General features: G+C 46.1%; 1 protein-coding gene across 1 annotated transcript in view; it reads left to right on the plus strand.

Annotated features, from left to right (window-relative positions):
- The window catches only part of PPP2R5B (protein phosphatase 2 regulatory subunit B'beta), a 574,560-nt gene that overhangs the window by 337,766 nt on the left and 215,646 nt on the right, over positions 1 to 21,148 (plus strand). The window lies entirely within an intron of this gene.

Raw genomic sequence — 21,148 nt, forward strand, 5'->3', positions numbered from 1 at the left:
GGCCATGTTGGGTGTACTACAGCGAGTAACCCCCGACGTGCCAGGGACCAGGAAGACCAGAAGGGGCGTGATCGATGGATCATGACATGTTCACTTGTCTGTGGTAGCAACTCATGCAAAGAATTTAATGTATTACACTGTATCCATTAGCTCTCAATATGGTATGTGCAGCTAGAACGCATATGACAGGCAAACATGCAGGCGCTAGCATTCAGCGAGTCTGAGACCACTCAGATACTTTGCTTTTTCAAACTAGCATTGGCAATGCCAACAATTTTGTCTTGTTTAATAGGTCTGAGCATTTTCCAGGCACTGCTATCGCATGTCGATGGCCTCACACCATTTTCCAGCTTTCTCCATGCCTTGGCCAGGTACTATCATTATGTCAGTACCTAGCTAATGCCTATTTTGTAACTAGACAAAAGCCAAAACGGTTGGCTCTGCCAGTGCTTGTTTTTAACTGGAGTTCAGTGCATGAGACAGATGCATGGAAGCTCATACTGCTTATAAAACAAGTGACTGAAGGCTGCTCAGAAAGCACACAGCTAGGCTCAAAGAGATCCGAGGGGATGTGTTTTGGTCAGGAGGAGCAGGTAGTGGGTGGGAATGCCCATAGGGAATAGCATGGCCGTGGGTGGCTCACTAACAAAACACCCACAAGTTGTGTTCCTCCTCACATGTCCTCTCCTATTTTCACTTCCCCTGACATTAGTTTCAGCCCCACTTAATAGCCACAACTAAGTGAGTGATATATAAAGACCTAGATAAAATGTCCTCTTTCAAACAACAGAAGTATTTGGCGATGAGGTAAACTAATTCGACACTACATGAATTTCCATTGGGCAAATACTTGAAGCGTAAATGCATTCCACCTGGTTAACATATTATGATCAAACTAGCTCTTTGAGTAAACAACAAGCCATTTTTAGGGAGATGGCAGATGGTGCTGCATAAATGTCCTTTGGACTTAATTGCAGTATGCTAAGAAATATCAGTCAATAGTGATTTTACAAGTAGAGATTAATGAAAACAAAAACGTCCTTGAAGATTTTGAAACAACTGAGAAAATGCAAGCTACACAGAAGACTTAATGAAAACCAAGCACCAGATAAAAGACTCTGCATCTTCAGTAAGGTAACTAACAGAATCTGAAAAACCGACCTCTGAAAGGTGAGGTGGACCTGCTACAAGCCCTGCAGGATTTATTGGCGATACATGTTGCAAGAGCAGCATACTTGCTGGGATCCAGGAACAGGGACAGCGGAAACTGTGGGACGTTTGGAGATGAAGGAGGGCATGTGGGTTCACCTGTGGACTAGACTTCCAAAGATAGTGGATGCTATGAAGAGCTGCCATCCGCAACCTTAACTGCGCGGCTACGACATGGAAGAAAGCCAGGCGCCCTTTAAAAGAAGGCATTATGGGAAGCGGCCAGCTTTGAAAGCTTTGAAGTTCTTCTTCATGCTGAGGATCCTATTACGGAGAGGAGTCGTGCTGCCGCAAGAAGTACGTGTATCGACAGAGCTGTGGAAGAAGCAGCTCCCACCTGAGTAGCCTTCCACGAACCAACACCATACCACGAGTGCTGCGTTCCTAGGCGAACGCGGCTGGAGCTAAAAACACAACACATCCCACCTCCCCCCAATTTCCAACAGAGGCACAGGAGAGGAGATGAGGGAGGAGCAACAGAGGAAAAGACAGGTCAGGTGAAAAGAAGAAATGATCGGAAACAAAGGCAACCATAAACAAGAGGCATTACTACTGACATACAATGCAAGCAGCTTAACCTTTACAACAACAACTAAGATTCACGGATCATAACAAACAAAACCCTTGGGGTGTGCAGGGCTTGTCTTCTCCCTATCACTCAACCTGTACCTGAAAGCACTGAGCTCAGTACCACCCAATGTCTCACTCTCAGCATCGCTTGCGCTCGGACCAGCAAGCCCCTTGAATGGCCCTAATCTTCCTTCTGCCCACACCTCACCACCTGCCACCAGAACCACTCCATTCCTCACCACAGTGATCCTGTGTGGACCCAGAAATGTGCTTTGAAGACACTTGAGACCAATCATGGGGTTCTTGATTGGGACCAAATCTCCAACCACCCAGTCTTGTGACTTTGCCCTGTTGGCCTCACTAAAAACCACCTTATGGTGTCTCTGACCTCCCTTTATCACCCTCATTATTGGCTCCTGGTCCACCTTTACAGCACCCACCATCCCCAACCAACCAGAACAAAATTGAGTGTCGGGCTCACGCTCCTTAAACGACACAAAAGGGGAAACCTTTGTAACAGAGTGTGGGGTAGTGCAGTAACCCCACATTATTTGTCTAAGCACCACCTGCCACAACAAACCTGCCCACAAAGCCAACTGAATCCCTCCATTTTTAAATCTGTTGAGTCCATCAACCTGACTGTTGGGCTTGGGATGGGAGAAGGCTGTGCACACATGCCTGATGGAGTAGTCACCCAAGAATTAATTCGTATTCTCAGAGCAAAACTGAACCTTGTTGTCCGTTACAATCTCTGTTGGGAGTCCCTCCCGAAACTCCCCGCCCCTACAAAGAATGTAATCAATTCCACAGTAGTGGCATCTCTTGCAGCACACCACTCCAACCACTTGATATGATAGTCCACCATTACACAAATTAACTTAAAACCAGCCCCCAATCCTGAATGGGACCCATCATGTCCACAGCCACCTTCTGCCAGGATTGATCAGATACTGTTACAGGCAATAATTGAGTCTCCCAGAGCACCTTGCTCTTATCACTGACCAGGCATGCACCACAATCCCTCACTTTGCGCTCCACATACTTGTCCATCATCGGCCACCAGTAGCTTTGTCGTAATCTCCTCTTGGCGCCATTGGCCCCTCGATGTCCCTGATGTGCCAAGTCAACTAATTTCCCTCTTACATTCTCTGCCGGAATGAGCTTATCTCCCCATCTAAGCTTACCTCCTGCCAAGGATAATTCACCCTTCACCTCAAAGAATGGTTCAAACGTCTTCTCCAAAATGCTCTTCTCTGGCCAACCCACTATAGTCCACTCCACCACACATTTCAACAGGTCATCCTTTTGCTCTGCCACATTGCACTCCGCCTGTCCAACCGCCTCTTGCCAGTACTAGCCACAACAACTTATTCCCCATGAGCTTCTTCACACATCAGGCAATCCGCCACCACGTTCCTCTTGCCAGGCACCTAGCACACCTGGAAATAGTAACCTTGTAAACACTGGAGCCATCTCGATACTCTAGGCGAAGCATTGCTTCCAACCCGATCCTGACAGCATCTGCACCCACGGCTTATGGTCATTCCTGACATTAAAACTGCCCCATAGGTAAAACATAAAATGAATAATCACACAAAACATGGCCAGTGCCCCTCTTTCTGCTTGTAATTTCCTTCAGCTCCTCTTAGAGGCATTGATGCAAAAGCCACAACGTGAACCTGCCTGTCAGAACTGCGCTGCGTCAACAATGCCCCTAGCTCAAACACTCCCATCCACGGTGAGACACGTCCTATTTTTGTCACAGAATTTCCCAAGTGTAGGGGCGCTTGCTATATCCCCCTTGATTCTCGCAAAAGCCTCACCACATTCACCCCAACAGTCATACTTTACTCCCTTTTTGAGCAGAGAACTGAGGGGCGGCGATATTACTGCAAATTTGTGAATACATTTGTGGTAATATTCCTCTAGCCGCAGAAATTATCTTAATTGCTCCTTGTCCTTAGTTGCAGGCATCCTCTTTATTGCCTCTACCAGATCCGTCTTGGGCTTGATTCCCTGAGCCGGTATCTGATGTCCGAGGTATTCAATGCTGTCCACTACAATCCTGCACTTGCAGCGTTGGACAGGCAACCCCAACTCCCTCGGCCATCCCAAAACAGATTTTAAAATGCTATAATGCTCCCCCTCAGAGTTTGCATAAATCAGGACATTATCTTGGAAAACAACCACATTTTGCATGTTCTCCAACACTTTTTCCATCATGCGGTGGAACACTGCTGCCGCTGATGATGGGCCGAACGCCATCCTGCAATACTTACAAGTTCCTTCAGTGGTGACGAACGCAGTGACATCCTGGCTCTTAGGTGTCAACGTGACTTGGTGATAGGCTATTGAAAGTTCAAAAACAGAGAAGAATATGGCCTCTTAGCATGGCCAACACATCCAAATGATGGACAACGGGTGGCATTCAACCAAAATGCTCTTGTTCAGCTCTTTGAGGTCGACACACAGCCTCAAGTTACCATTGCTCTTGGTCACAAGAACTACCAGGGTTAACCAGGACGTCCCTGCCACTCTCTCAAAACACACTGTTTATATGTGTATAGGTGCATTATAAATAATCAATCTATCACACCTCTATGCAGCAACGCATTTACCTCGCCCTTGAGCTTTTCCCTAAGACGATTAGGCATGGGCCTCACCTTGTGCACCACTGGTGCTGCACCCACTCTTAACTTTGATGTGGTCCTTGAAATCTTTCAGCCTTCCCAACTCATCCGTGAACACCTCCTGAATATCTGTGGCCCACTTGTCCCCCACTTTGGCTATAGACACAGCTTCCATTGCATTGGCTTGTATCCGAATGCCCAATGCTGCCTGCTCGTCCCATCTCAACAGGGATGACCCTTTAACAGCGAAATAAATCTCTGCAGCACAATTCCTTCCTTTGTATCCCACCAATGCTGAGAATTTCCCCAGTAGTTCCATCTCCACTTCTCCATAACCACACGACTGAATGTCATGGTCCCGGAGATCCTCCACTGACCCCCACCCTCCCCAGAGTTACTACAAAAGTGTCTCTGGATATGTTGGTTCACGGCGAAGCACTGTCCACCTTTATTGAAAAGGCCTTCCTGTATAAAGTGAACTGATCCACAGGCCCCTTTTTATTGCCCGTAATGGCTGAGATTTGGAAAAACATGCCTGACGCTGTTTTTGGCAGCCTGTGACTGGTACGTTTCATTTACCTCTTGTTCAGGTCATGGAGTCATCGGTTTGTCTATGCTCACTGCCTCCTAGTTGCACACACAAGCAAAATTACCTTTCCTTTTGCATTTTATGCAATTTGTGTTTCTTGCAGGGCAGAACAGACTGGTGGAGATTTGCCTCCCACTGCCACACTTGAAACATTTAGCATCCTTGGCACCATCTTCCCATTTTTTGGTTTTGACTGCGCACACCTCTTGGACCTGATTCTCATTTTTCATGTTCTTCATGTAATGTGCTGCCTGTTCCATACTCCTTGTCATCTCTTTGATCTGATCAAGCGACAGATCCTTAGCCAAGAGCTTTTGCTGCACCTTGTGGTTGTCAGGGCCCGTACCAATTGGTCCCTGATAAGTGAGTTAGCTAGGAGCCCAAATTCACAGGTGTGGCTGATCGTCCTCAACACAGCTACATAGATCTCCACTCCACTGATACTTGAGCCTCATGATGTCTCTGAAAGAACTTGTGCCTCTTGGAGGTTACATTCTTCTTAGGCTCAAAATGGTCCTTGAGCATCCTGACCGTCTTCATGAAATCATCCATATCCCACAAGCCTTGTTCAGGTAATCCATCATATACACTGCTCCCCTTATGCACCCAATTTGTGTAATATAACGGCTTGCTCCCTTGCAGGAGAGAACTTGTCCCCACAATTGAGAAAGAGGGGGACAACCCATAACAGAGGCGATCGGCACCACGTGGGTGCTCACGCAGGAAACTCTGGGTGATTACCCGGTGATAAGAGACTACCGTAACCAGAAGGCCTTGGGAAGAGACGAAGAGAGGTCAAAGTGGTCATACAGGTGCCTTGTAAAATCCTCTTTACCGTCGAAAGACTTTGACCGATGATTGTGAAAGAAAGGGAAATTAATCCTGCATGGTGAAAACTAGTACATGAGCTGTTTGTTTAAATTTGGCAAGAGTGAACCCAGCGGAGGGATGCTAACGAGATCGGGCGAAGTCTGAAGTCCCATAGTAAACTGTTTGTAGAGGTGGGCGAGAATGAACCCGGCAGAGGGAAGCTGACAATGAGAGGCGGAGCCTGAAAAACTGTTTAAAAATATATTAAGACTTGTGAAAGTAAGAAGCATTGGAAGACCAGGGGAAGTGAATGGTCCCCCTTGTCAATTGGGTCCAAGCCACAAGAACTGCCTTATTTTTAATTTGATGGTCCACGCATGCTCTCATCCTAGATATAGATTTGGCATTTTTTCACCCTGCATTTACAGTTTAATAAAAACCTGTGAGCTGTGATCATGTGATTCCGTCTTTACTGTTGCGACCATGAGTTCCTTAAGCCACCCATCACTATCGGGTGCATGTCAAACATTTTCCTCCACCTTTCCCAACTGATAGAGGTTTTCCAGGTTCGGCGAGAAAAGGAGGAGGCGGAGGAATTGCTGCGGCTGCCATGTGCACTGAAGTTGGCTGGCCAGGTAAAACGCCCCAGCTGTTGTGAGCATTTCAGGTAGCTCCTTCACAAGCAGCCCTGTAGGCTTTGGAAGTACTTGTTTACAGCCCTCCCTCTGGGCTTTGGCAGTACTTTCACACACTCCTTGCCCTCTAGGCTTTGCCAATACTTGCAGGCTCAGAGACCGATCCGAAATCCAGAGATCAAACGTGCGCACGCACGTCGGTTCTTTCCTTGAGCAAACAGCACTAAGGCCGAGCAGGCCGCTCTAGAGCCCCAGCCCCTCTCTCCGCTCCAAATAACGGAAAACAGCACTCCTGCCGAGATGCTGTGCTGCCGGGGCACTATGGCACCCCCACCTGAGGTGCTGTGTGAGACAAACGGTAACGTCGCCGGGGCCTGAGTGCCCAACACAGGGAAGTGGCGCCTTCTCTTTCGTCCGCTCTGCTGCTTCAAAGGCTCCATAGGAACTGGCCGTACCAGAGACGGCCACTGCAGCTTGTACCGGGACGTCATTTAGGGGTTGCCAGAGGTCACAACTGCGACCTCTGAGGTCTCCCTTGCGACCCGACCTCTAAAAAAAAAAACATTTAAAAAAAAAAAAGCATTTTGTAATGCAAGCTCCTGAGCTGTGGCCAGCACCATATGGCTGGCATTCTTGTTCAGGCCCCTTAAAAAAAATAAGAAAAATAAGAACAGGAGTGCCACAAGTCTAACACTTTAAGCACAGACCCTAAATAAGAAAGAATAGGAATACCAAATAATGTGTCTTTGTGGAATTCTATACAATAATTGCTAGACTTATTAAAGGTTTATTTCAGGCACACTTCAGGGGGTGAGTCACTGAATAGTCTGTTTTTAAACGCCTCTACTCAGCCTTTCATCCGTCTGAGGTCGATAAATGAGTACCAACACAGGTTCGATGCTATTGGGTGTATATTTTTTCTATATAAAGCACTTAAGCGTAAGTGCTATATAATAACACATCATTATCACTTGGTCATGGGCGTCTGCTTGCATTCACAGTAATTTGGTAATATGGGCCTATACACACTGATCTTAACGATTCATATGGCGATCCATTCTTGTATGAAACGTACATCACATTATAGTGATATCGTAACCATATTTTTCGTAGTGTACAATGCTATGCGATGCCACTTCCTGTTTTGTCAACAGGTGAAAGGTCGTGTTCCATCGCTTCCCGTGATATCACTTCGGGGTGGGGTCGAATTACATCACTTCCTGTGATGTCATCAGGCGGTCAAGGGCCGTGTGATGTCACTTCTGCTACCCGAGGTGCTGTTGTGTTGTGTTTATGCCCCCACTTAATTTTCATGAGCTGGCTCAACACATCTAGGTCTGCTACGCTAGTTCTAGCATCCTTGTGCCACTTAAATCCAGTTTTGAACTCAAAGCTGGATCGTTCAGATGTCTTTAAAACTCATCATACAACGAGAAGTGGGCAAGCACTTGACTGCTTGATGAAGATGCTACGCTGGTGCATATCTGGAGGTTGGACCATCCTTCCATGGGAAGCTATCCCTTACGTTCAGCATGCCATGATGTTTAAACTTGACTGGACTACCAATTTCGATGGGGTAATAATAATGGGCCTCATTACGAGTCCGGCGGTAACCGAACCGAATAAACTGGCAGGTTACCGCCGGACTCGTATTACATTCCGCCTCCATGATTCCCGGAATTACTGGGGTATCACGACCCCGGTGACCCGGAAATTCCGGAGGCTGAATTGTGTAAGTCCCCATCCCCATGGAGTCCTACAGGACTCCATGGGGATGGGGACAATGGAAACACCGGTTCCGTCTATGACGGAGCCGGTGTTTCCATTTCCGCCTGCAGGCGGGTGGTGTTAAACCCGCCAGGTCAGACCTGGCGGGAGTGACACCTCCCACCTGCAGGGCGCTTAATCAGCCGGTCCGGAAAGAACGGTGGTGGCGGTTTTACCACCACCGTTCTTTCCGGACCGGCAGGGTCGTAATGTGGCCCAATGTATGTAAATATGCCATATGTAAAGCACTTTGGAACAAAGCAGTATATAAATAACACATTATTATAATTATTTTTATAATATCCTTTCAAGTGACCCAAAGCTGCTCTAATTGTTCTTTTATAACACGCTAAATACCAGAGACCAATTTCTAAGCACAAGACTGGGATTCGAACCTGTGTTGCCATGCGTTGTATTGTTTCCAAGACAAACACATTGCACTTGAGCCATCCTCCTCCCTATGATGCAAAGATAGGTAAATTTGCCATTATGGATCATGCCCCGGGAATCTGCATGCCTGGTTCTGAGACAACACACTTGTAAAATTCTTCCTCTGCAAGATGAAAATGTAAATAATTTAAAATGAAATCTAAAAATGTATTGTAAGGGAAATTGACCACTTTTTCTCTGTTAGAGCGAAAACCATTGAAAACCTTTATGCCACTATGAAAGATCAGGCCCTCCAGGCAGAATTTAGGAAGAAGAAATATTACTTGAATAGGATTATCTAATACAAAATGGAGTATGCCATTTCAGGACACAGTGAACTACTTCGAACAGCGAGAGTGAGGCAGTCACCTCCTTGCATGTAGGCTCAAAATTCCGGAAAGTGAGAGAGCCATTATGGCGATCCGGGACAACATGGACACTTTAAACATCACCCCAGAGGGAATCAACAGTGAATCAAGAATTTGTATGTACAACTATATTGGTCATTGTTTGTGTGATGCCTGGGCACTAGAGGCCCTCCTGTTTCAGACAGGGCTGCTACAACTTATGGAGGAGGCTGCTAGCATCATAGAAGACACAATCTCAGTGGAAGATTAATCAGCCGGTCCGGAAAGAACGGTGGTGGCGGTTTTACCACCACCGTTCTTTCCGGACCGGCAGGGTCGTAATGTGGCCCAATGTATGTAAATATGCCATATGTAAAGCACTTTGGAACAAAGCAGTATATAAATAACACATTATTATAATTATTTTTATAATATCCTTTCAAGTGACCCAAAGCTGCTCTAATTGTTCTTTTATAACACGCTAAATACCAGAGACCAATTTCTAAGCACAAGACTGGGATTCGAACCTGTGTTGCCATGCGTTGTATTGTTTCCAAGACAAACACATTGCACTTGAGCCATCCTCCTCCCTATGATGCAAAGATAGGTAAATTTGCCATTATGGATCATGCCCCGGGAATCTGCATGCCTGGTTCTGAGACAACACACTTGTAAAATTCTTCCTCTGCAAGATGAAAATGTAAATAATTTAAAATGAAATCTAAAAATGTATTGTAAGGGAAATTGACCACTTTTTCTCTGTTAGAGCGAAAACCATTGAAAACCTTTATGCCACTATGAAAGATCAGGCCCTCCAGGCAGAATTTAGGAAGAAGAAATATTACTTGAATAGGATTATCTAATACAAAATGGAGTATGCCATTTCAGGACACAGTGAACTACTTCGAACAGCGAGAGTGAGGCAGTCACCTCCTTGCATGTAGGCTCAAAATTCCGGAAAGTGAGAGAGCCATTATGGCGATCCGGGACAACATGGACACTTTAAACATCACCCCAGAGGGAATCAACAGTGAATCAAGAATTTGTATGTACAACTATATTGGTCATTGTTTGTGTGATGCCTGGGCACTAGAGGCCCTCCTGTTTCAGACAGGGCTGCTACAACTTATGGAGGAGGCTGCTAGCATCATAGAAGACACAATCTCAGTGGAAGAAGGTTGTGCGACCATCCTCTGTCTGAACACAAGTAAAACGCATAGAACGGACAGGCCACTCTCAGAATTGTATCACCTTCTACCCGACTCCACCATAAAGCTACTCCACAAAAGGTTCATTGAATACCTCAGATTTGGCACTTTGCTGTTCTCTCCTGGGCTTGCCTTATTGAAGAAGGATACATCACTAACGCAATGTTATAGCTACAGACCCGTAAGCCTGATCAACACTGAGTGTAAATTCCTTGCCAAAGCCCTTGCAAAGTGGCTGGGAAAGGGGATACCGTTGCTGGTACATGAAAAGCAAGTTGGCTTTGTTCAAGGAATGCAGATTGTGCATCACATGAGGAAACTGTTACTTACCTTTTAATTGGGACTGCATGCTGGAAACCCTACTGCTGCAGTCTCTCTAGACACTGAGAAGGCGTTTGACGGGATTGAACGGGATATGTGTTCATAACCTTGAGGATGATGGGATTTGGACTGACATTTCTATGATTGCTTTACCTCCTCTATGCAGAACCTTCAGCCAGCATCCCCAGCAATGGTCTTATTTCAAGACAATTCACCTTAAGAGATAGTAGACAGGGTTCACCTCCCACTCCTCGTATTCATTATCACAGCATCATGCTGAGAAAAAATAAAGACATTGGAGAATATGGTTACAAAGTAGCATGAGGGTAGAATTTGGCTATATGCAAATGACCTTGTAGCAGTGCTGATAGGTGTGATCGTTACATTCTCTAGAGCCTCCGGATACAAAATGAATTGGAGCACATCATAGAGAGTACCAGTATTTCCCTTCTGCAAGAAACATGGTTGAGCAATGGGATGGCCCAGCAAGATGAAGTACCTGGGAATCTGGATTTAACCAGAGGTGAATGAGATGATGCAGATTCATTTTGCAACGTTATTACCAAGGAACAAGTCGGTCCTAGAGAGGTGGTCCCTCTTGAAAATCTCCTTATGGGGAAAGGTCAACAGCATCAAAATTAATTTAATACCCAGGATCAACTATGTCCTTTCCATGCTTGCTCTTAAGCAAACGAATGGTCTCTTCAAAGAAATCGACCTTAAGCTGCAAAGAGTTCTATGGGATGGCAAACAGCTGAAGCTAGCACTTTGGAGGGTTCAGCTGATGATCTGTCTATGTTGTGTTTGTCCCCAGCTTCTCAAACTACCAGTTGGCGTTCACTGTGAGACACATTCACAGGGTGACAAGGAAAGACACGTTCACAGGATTACAAGGCCTGATGGCGATCTATGTGTGCAGGCTGAATCAAATTGGACCTCGCAATCAGAACATATAATGATGATAACCACTAGGTCCAAAAATACTCTCCAGAATAGTCCTCTTATGGGGTTTTTGCAGGAGAGCTGGTACTCTGTCACATGTGTTTGGTTGCCAACCCATATGCTTTCCTGGAGGCATCCATCTGGCAAAATCCCAGATACAAGTTTCAAAAAAAGAACATATTTTGTCCCATTTGGTACCTGGGCGGTATACACTATGTCGGAGCCCTAAATGAGAATGGTAGGTGGATCCCCTATAGCTAGTTGTGTCCACTACATGATCTATGGGATTGCATCTCTCTAGACTTGAAAGGAATCCTAGTCTGGAGCCTTGGGTATATGCCTTGCACGCTCCCCCGAAATGAAGCATTGTTACATATAGAACGTGCACATAGAACTATGTTTGGGTAATGCCTCCACTGCAGCCACTTTATACAGACTTCTGTCGGTGACCGTCGAGAAAAACATAGGATTGCTGATGTCGGCTTGGCAAAATGGAGAGGATCTAGAACCTGAAATCTGGAGAAGGTGCTACGGTAACGCATGGCTCACATTGCTTGTTTGGAGCTTGAGCGCTTGTCAAATCAAACTGCTGCATAAGAGGAACTTAAGCAACAAGGACTCTTGTTCTAAGTGTATGAGCACCCATTGAGGCATTTTATCCGGTTCTGCCATAAGACCATTGAGTTTTGAAAAGGGGTGTCTGAGAAGATGAAAGTAGTACTGGAGGTGGACGTCCGAATGAAGGCTTCCTTTTTCAGGCTGCGCGATGACTAGGAAGTATGTGACTTGTCCAAAGCAGGCAAGGCCTGGCTGCTTTGGAGGTGCATGCTGGCGAACAAAATCTTCCTACATACCTGGAAACCAACCATGTGCTTGAGTATTAAGGATTGAATCCATGATTTGTTGACCCAGTCCACATTTGAGCGGGATGTCGATTAGAGTAGGGGGATTGAGACACTCCAGGAAATGTGGGGGGTCGTAGCTAGAGATGTATGGTTATATCGATGAACAGGTTACACCCACGTCAATCATTGCTTTTCAACACTCTCCCTTCATAAAAGTCCCTTATCGGAAAACAGTTAAGACCTCTGCTACTGCTCGTTCCCACCCACTGCTTTATTAAGTATCCATCATTGCCCTGCGTTGATATGCTATTGCCCTCCTCTTCCCCCTTCTTCTGTACCTTACCCTCCTCCATTTGTCTTCCTTCCGTCTGGAGAGGTCTAGGACCGCCTGGGTCTTACTGTACATGCTCTACAAAGTAAGTATTTGTCTTCTGCTTGTGGAATATTTACTTATGTGTACATCAGTGATTGTCATACCTTTATCTTGTTGCCTTGATTCCATTTTATTGCTTGTTTTGATACTGTCTAATGTGTTATATTAAAAAAATTGAAAACATATATATTTAAAGAAAATCCCACCTCCAAAGCAAGTTATCCAATCTTCTTCAAGAACACATTTTTACCACCTGTCTTCACCAAAGAGATTTCACACTTATCAATCACCCTGACCCTGCACAAGCCCTTCTTGCCCCGTCATTCTTTGCTCCCAACCCTTCCTAAAGCTCAGTACCCAATCACATTTTTTACAGTAAACCAGTCCAAGGCTCTCCACCCTCCTGCCAAATCCCTCTAATGGAAGTGTGGACAAGAGCAGTTTCCCACATTCAATTTAGTCACTGTGTGCAATTTTCAGGTGCCCCTGCTTTACCCCCAACCCATGTCTTGTGTCTGGGGCACCTGCATGCCTTTCCCACCAGTACTTCCCCCACCACCCGTATCCTCTCCTTACTGTTTTGCGCGGACACCCTGGCAACCCCTAATATCCTGCTAGACTCTGCACACCCAAACCTCCGTCAATCCGTCCCCCCTCCTCCCTGTCCCTGGCCTGCACACATTAGAACCCTTTCTCCCTCCACCCTTTACTTGCTTTCTTCCGACTTCCTTCCTGTCTCCCCACTAGGCATGCACGAAAGCCGCCAGTGGCAATTTCGTGACAGGCTGCATTCGAACAAACTGGCGTGTTGGGAAATTGAAAGAGAGCAGTCCCATCACACGAGTGCAGCTGACCGGTTCACAGTGCAATAACTTCTCCTGCTCTCCGCCTTTAGGTACTGCCCCACTCCCCAACTCGCACTCTTCATCCATCTACCACACACACCAACACATGCACACACCCCTCAAGCATAAAGCCCTCACCTATGATATGGGATTAGTGTACTTTGCAACTTCCAATCCCGGTAGGGGAGACTTGATCTTCTGAGAATGATACATCGAGTGCCATTAAATTAGGGAAAATTAACAGATATTATTAAAGCGCTTAAGAGTATCCAACCATACAGTCTCACCCATCAATGAAGAAATAAAATAAATGTACTAATAAAATACTTCTGAAGCATTGGATCTTTCATGGATTCACATGATTCAGTATTCCCCGTCATCACGTTCGTAATCCTCTGTTACCTCAGTACTACATTTTACCATAAAGAAAAAACAGGCCTGTTTTGTATTCTGTCCATGTCCTTTTGGGTGCATTCAGCCCCAACCAATGGAACATCGAGTATCTAGCCCCACCCTGGAGGCAATCTTCAGATTCTAACCGCACGTCGTGCTGAGTCCTCTAACCTTTTTCTCCTGAGAGAATACCTGTATCCAGCTTTAACAGAAGTTTGATTAATTTCACGACATTAGCTTCCTCCAGAAACAGATAAGTTTGTGGACAATTTCGGAAAGGCGATCTAAAAAGTCTCTTTTTAAACCCTGTGAGACTTGTGGCATCAGAAAGGTTTATGAAGGCGACAGGTATAATGAGTGCGTATATTGCCTCTACCCAAATCACGGCTGAACATTTTCAGATCTGCCAGAGCTTCAATGCCAAGACGTTGAGGGATAGGGAAAAGACGTCTAGTGTGCTGGTTCACTGAGGGCAAGCATTCCCTATTAGAGGCAGACTCCTTAAAGAGTGTGGCAGTAAGGCCCCCTGTCAAACCCACACACCACAAGAGCACTAGATCGGAGGAGAGGCCTCAGGGGAACATCAAAACAAATGCCCTGCGAAGACCTCATCGTCCATGACAAAGCACTTGTCCACGACCCACAAACTGTTGCCTACTATGTCGACGACTGTGTCTATAACTCAGTCGACGGCACGGTCAGCCACAGCCTCCTCATCCACGACACGTGGCATGTCGCCCACGACATAGCCATCTATGACCCCCATTGTTGGCACTGAAAAGGTCTTTGTCTACGATGCCATTGTTGGCAACACTATCATCCTCGACGGGGCAAAGTTCTTCAACCATGCAGTCGATGAAAGTGACACCGTCATCAGCAACAGGGCAAAGACCGCCAACTACACCCTCGACAAAAGCAACACCTTTGACCACACGGTCGATGAAAGCAACCCTGTCAATTGCACCATCCTCGGCGACAACACAAACGCCAGCCACCATCACTGTCCTTGAAACAGAAAACCACATAGTCATTCAGCCATGAACGTGATTCAGCCATGAACGGTTGTGACCGAGGGAGAAGGTGTCAACATTTTCATCAGGACCCAAGAAAGCACCACTAGCGCTGTCTACTGGACAACATCCACTACGTAAAGGCCATAGTGGGGAGAAGGCTCCCAAAGACGGTGGAGAACCCGCATATTACTAAAGATCGCTACTGCGGTACTTTCTCAACCTAAACAAGTACCTGTCCCAATAAAATCCAAGGACTAGGAGGAGCATAGTCCAGATAAAACTAAAGTCGTCCTCAATCACCAGTCTCTTCGATTGTGCTGGACCAAATCCTGGAACACTAAATAGATTCAGACTTTGAGAAAGGGTATTCCTCAGTCTTCTCGAAAGATGACGACTCAGATTTGCAGTGTCAATGTCTGCCACATCCTGCAGCCCCTCAGCAAGAACAAACACAGCCACTGCAGGATCCATGTATACATCCACAAATGCTGTTATCACTATAGGTATTGAGTTCTCTTCAAACTTTAGTGGTGCAGTTGGATCAACGACTGCCAGTAGTTCAGACACAATGAATGTATCAATCACCAGAAGAACCTGGTCCTTCCATGCTTCCAGGACTGAGTCCCAATGCAAGGACACCTCCAGCCAGGCCAACATCAACGTATCCAGATGTCCCATCAAGGCTCCATAGGAAATCACGTTCTCCCCACTTAAGTGGATCAAAAAAACAAAAAGACTGTCCCCGACCACCTATATCGCTGATACGACCAAGGGGTTCCCCACATAGGGAACAGGAAGAAGGCAAACTACTGTCTACAGATACAAATGGAGAAGCAAGAGATACTGACCCTACTATGTCTCTCTCAGCACCTCAAGATGACTGGGACAGGGATGATAATTGAAATGACTCTGTCCCTGATGAATCACCTAAACACTCATCGCCCGACAAAGTTGGTGCTTTCCACCCAATGATGACTAAAGCTTGTGAGGAGTTTGGGCTGGCCCTCAGAGGAAAAGGACTGTTACCTTTTTGACCTAATGAATAAAAAGCGCAAGCCAGTGGCCTCTATCCTAATATTAGACCATGTTTGGGAGGCGGGCCTCCTTCTAATGAAGAAATCCTTTTCGGAGCCAGCACTCAAAGGGAGGCCGGAAAAGACGTTTCGGGCACCTTATGTCTCTCCCAGGTGCTTAACAACACAACGGACTCAAGAGTTGGTGGTATCCGCAGCAGCAGGGTGGAAGTCACAGGATCAAGCTCCCAATGATAGGTTCCGCCAGATAATCAGAGCAGGACGGCTGATATCTTTGGCAAGAAGATCCTAGCCATAGGAGCAACCACAGTTAGAGCCACAACCTCCCTGCCGATTATGGCGCACTACGATCGAGAAATGTGGAATTACCTGGCTCCCATTCTGAAAGACGTGCTCACCATCCTTCATGAAGGAGAGGAGGCGTACAATCACACTATTAACATTGCAGTGGACATAGCAGAGACTGGGTTTAAGCACATTGGTAATGGGGCGGTACTTAGCCGGCAAGCATGGTTAAAGTGTACAGACTTTCAAACAGACGTACAAGCTAAAGTGCTAGACGTGCCCTTTGAAGGGGACCAGTTATTTGCCCCCAAAATTGATGACTTATTTGAAAACATATGCTGACACAGCTAGATCCCTCATATCACTCCAGTCCAGTTGCAATTTCCGGCCCTTTCAGCAAGAGTCGGGTCACTCGACTACTACAGCCACGAGTAAAATCTTATCCGAGAGGATCCTTTTTTTTGCAGGGGTATCGAAAGTCATACCAGCATAAGCCAAACACTTCAAAGCGTTGCAAAGAAGGATGCCTGTGCAGTCCTCCCAGAAAGGATGCCAACAAAAGCAGGCCTGACTCACTGTACCCGGTGGCTTCCACAAAGCTACAAACTCAATTTGGAGGCAACATCCAAAATCTTCTAAAACAAATGTAGGGAAGTTACCACAGACGTCTGGGTATTAGACACCATTCATCAGGGGCATGCTCTAGAATTCAGCAAAACACCACAACTGGTGCCCCCCAAACGCACCGGCAGCCTCCTATGCGATGAGATGAAAAAAAGATGCTCATCAAACGGGCCATACAAAGGCTCCCAAAGGATCAAAGATCCTGCTTCTTCGTAGTAAAAATTCTAGACAGGCACGTCGAGGCCTATGTTAGACCTAAATACCCTGAATAAGTCCTTCAGCAAAGTTCACGATGATCACATTAACAGATGTCATCCAGGCAGACCATCCAGGAGACTTTCTTGCATCGTAAGTCCTTCAGGACGCGTATTTCCATGTCACAGTAGACAAGTCACACAGACGGTTCCTCAGATTTCCCGTAAGAAACAACCACTACCTATTCAAGGTACTACCGTTTGTGCTCTGGTCGGCTTTAAGAACATTCACAAAGTGCTTGGCACTGGTGGTGGCCTTCCTAAGAAGAAGGAGCTGGTTACCAGACATTTGATCGAAAAAAATTGGTCGACTGGACAAATGGTCGAACCAATTTCGTCGAAAAACAAATGGTCGAATATTTTTATTTTTTATTTTTACCCCTTTTGTTTGGGGGGGGGGGGGCGGTTCCCCCCCCCCCCCCAACTCCTTTTTTTTTCCTAAAAAACCCTTTTTTCCTAAAAAAACCTTTTTTTCACTAAACTACAACCTTAAAAATATATATATAAATAAATAAAAAATCGACCATTTGGTTTTCGATGAAATTACATCGACCAAATGTCCTGTCGACCAATTGTTTTCGATGAAATGTCCGGACACCGAAGGAGCTATCACATATACCCCTACCTAGAAGATATGTTGGTATGGACAGCCATGAAACAGGAAGCGTCTCTGGCTTTGCAACACACAATGCACACAAGGAAGCGCTTGGGATTCTCCATCAATTGCGCCAAATCCTGCATAGCGCCCTCCAACAATTTAGTCTTCTTGCGGGCGGAGTTCCCTACCAACACATTGGTCTGGCCCTCACAAGAAAGGGCAGAGTCTATTCTGCGATTTTTGACTGTGTTCCAACCAGGCAAATGCCTGTCAGTATGAAAGTGCATGCTAACTGCTGGGAACCATATCTTCCTGCATTCCCCTCAGTCCTCATTGCAGGCTATATATGAGAACCATTGCAAGAGTTCCTAGTGGACAGATGGTCCCAAATACAGGGAATGTGGAATGACAGTGGAGGTCACGGCACACCTAGCCCACCAACTTCAATGGTGGTCAAACCCTCAACACATTACACAGTGGATGGCTCCACAGGAAATCCCTGATCAGCATACGCTGGTAACGGATGCGTCCCTAATGGTATGGGGTGTGCATGTGGATGAGCTGTAGGTGAAGGGGCAGTGGACGGTCGATGAATCAGAGCTACATATAAACGTCCTTGAATTGAAGGCCGTAGCCACTCCGTTAATTTCTGCCAGTGTTCAAAGCATTGGTGGTAAGGATATTAATGGACAATATCACCACCATGTACTATATAAGGAAACAGGGCGGTACCCGATCCAGAACGTTATTAAAGGAAGCGCAAACGCTGTGGCATTAGGCAAACAACAGCTATATCACACTGCATGCTTTTAATTTACGAGGAGCCCAAAACACAATCGCGGATTCCCTCAGCAGGGAAGCAGACCAATGCCACGAACAGCAGCTATCCGACAAATAGCTGACAAAAGTTTTCAAGAAATGGGGCATATCCCCAATAGACCTGTTTGCAACTCTAGCCAACAAGAAGTGTTGCAACTTTGCCAGCAGATACTCACAGAAGGGCTCTTGAGGAGACACGTTCACACTCCCCTGAGAAGGGATGTTCCTGTATGCGTTTCCCCCCCTCTCCCGGTGATACGCAGAGTTATTCAGATGCTGTCCATGTATCGGTGCAGAATCATTCTGGTAGCCCCAGGGTGGCTGAGACAAACCTGGTGCTCTGATCCCTTTCACCTAGCACAGGACTGTCCCATTCCACTGGGGGAAGCCCCAAACGTGCTCTCACAGAACACCAGACAAGTCCTGCATCACAGTCTAGGATCCCTGAACCTCATTGCATGGCTCCTGACTTTGTAGATTTTGGTCACATACAAATGCCACAAGATTGCAGACAAATCCTTCAAGCAGCTAGGGCAGGGTCCACTCAGAGGTCTTAGGGATATAAATGTATTTGCTTCTGTAAATGGTGCAACCAAGAACAGCTGGACCCACTGAACATCTCACTGCACCGCCTGTTGCCATACCATATTAAAACTGGCGAAAGACGTTTATCGCATTCCTCAATAGCATCAGAAATGCAAGCGCTCTCAATAAACCAGCCATACTTACGTTTTACAAGGGAAAAGGTGGTTTTAAGAACAAACCTATGCTTCGTTCCTAAGGTTCTCACAGACTTTCCTGTACATTCTGCAATTGTCCTACCGGCTTTCTTTTCCACTCTGTCATCCCAAGCAGAGAAGGCCCTCTGTTCTTTGGGCACTCAAAGAGCCATAAAGTTTTACCTAGATGTGACATGAGCCTAAGTGATTTTGTCCTAACTGTTTGTGGCCATCTATCCACCGAGCAGAGATAATGGCATCTCCAAACAAAGCATAGCCAGATGGGTCACGTCTGCAATCTCCAGGTGCCACGCAGAAACTAAGAAAACCTTTGGGGGGCCACCACGTGATTTAAGGGTGCAGAAGTAATCCTCGGATACAATGTTATATTTTTTAATAAATACTTTTATTAAATAAAAGAAGGTTGAATAAAGGCCTCTCTATCCCTAAAGTTAAGAGGGGTTTCCCTACTTCAAAGGAAACTGGTGAATTTGTCTGAAACTAAAAAGTATGTCACTGCATGTCCCAAAAAACCTATTTCTGCCTCCAACACTAATAATCTTATATAACTGTGCAAGCATGATCTCCTCCCAAAGTAAATGGTGTTCTTGGTGTTTTCAATCAACTGAAAAGTCCCCCTTATCGTTGGTGATAAAGTGATACAAAATAATGTTCCAAAATACAAGATTTCCAAGCAAGGGTTGTGCTCCTTTTCCCTATACTACTTCTTATCACAAGTTGCTGCATATCTCAGCAGGAACTGTTTCTTAGCTTTGCAGTTCTTCTGTCCTACCAGCTTAGCACTCTCCACTACCAAGCGTAGGATCCCAATCTTAAAGTTGTGTTCCTTTCCTCTAGTTTGCTTCTTATGTTATTTTGATTCTTTTAGGCTTCAGGCCCTTCGTTATTTTTCATGTCTGCAAAGAATCCATGAGGGAATGTGTCTTGAGTTCATACTTCTTTATACCACCAAGTTAGCACATTCTGGTGCCAAGCATATGTTTCCTTTTGTCAGTTATAGGGCTTTTGACCCTCTTCGCTCCTCAAGCTCTCATATGCGTGTGAGTCCCAGGCTCGCAATGGCTTGTTTCACTCTCTTGTCAAGCCAATATTCTCTAAAGGATTTGTCTTTATTTCATTCACAGGGTCGCAGACCCTCTTTCACTTTGTACTTTTGTTTTTCACATGGGGGCGGTTCCCAGACTTGCACTACAGTGTGGTGTTTGCTTGGTTTACGTCCATGGCAAGCATACACCTCTTTCTTCTTTATTTCTTTAAACCTCAAGCTCCCAGACACTTTGACTTGCACTGTTGCGTTATATATGCTTGGTTCACTCTTCTGCCAAGTATACAACATTCTCTCGTTGGCCTCAGGGTTCCAGACCCTCTTTCATTAGGGTCCCTCTTACTCTTGGTGCGGGTACCAGACATGCACTCTTCTGTTGTATCTGCTGGATTCACGCTCCTGCAAGTATACAACTCTCTCACTTGCTTCAGGGTCTCAGACCATCTCGGTCTTCAGGGTCCTAGACACTCTTACTCTTGGATGCGGTTCCTAGACTTGCACTCTTCCTTTGTATCAGCTTGGTTTACTCCTGCCAAGTATGACACTGTCTCTCATTCGCTTCAGGGTCCCACACCCTCTCTTTTCGGTTCCCCATCTCACCCCTTTGCTTCCCTGGACTTCTCACAGCTCCCAGGTAACCTGAGTACCTGTTTCCTTCCTTCTCTGTGGTATCCCTTCTGGAGGTAGCGTTCGGGCATCCAGCGGGGTCTGCAGCAGTTCTGCAGACTGAACCCTTCCTCCAGCTGCGTGGTCGGACTCTTCCGCACTTCTCCGGATCCTGCGGATAACGCAAGCTGATTCCGTGCATGGCTCCTGCTATTCC

The sequence above is a fragment of the Ambystoma mexicanum genome, chromosome 2p (assembly GCF_040938575.1).
Source record: "Ambystoma mexicanum isolate Mex_15411 chromosome 2p, UKY_AmexF1_1, whole genome shotgun sequence".
Lineage (NCBI taxonomy): Eukaryota > Metazoa > Chordata > Amphibia > Caudata > Ambystomatidae > Ambystoma > Ambystoma mexicanum.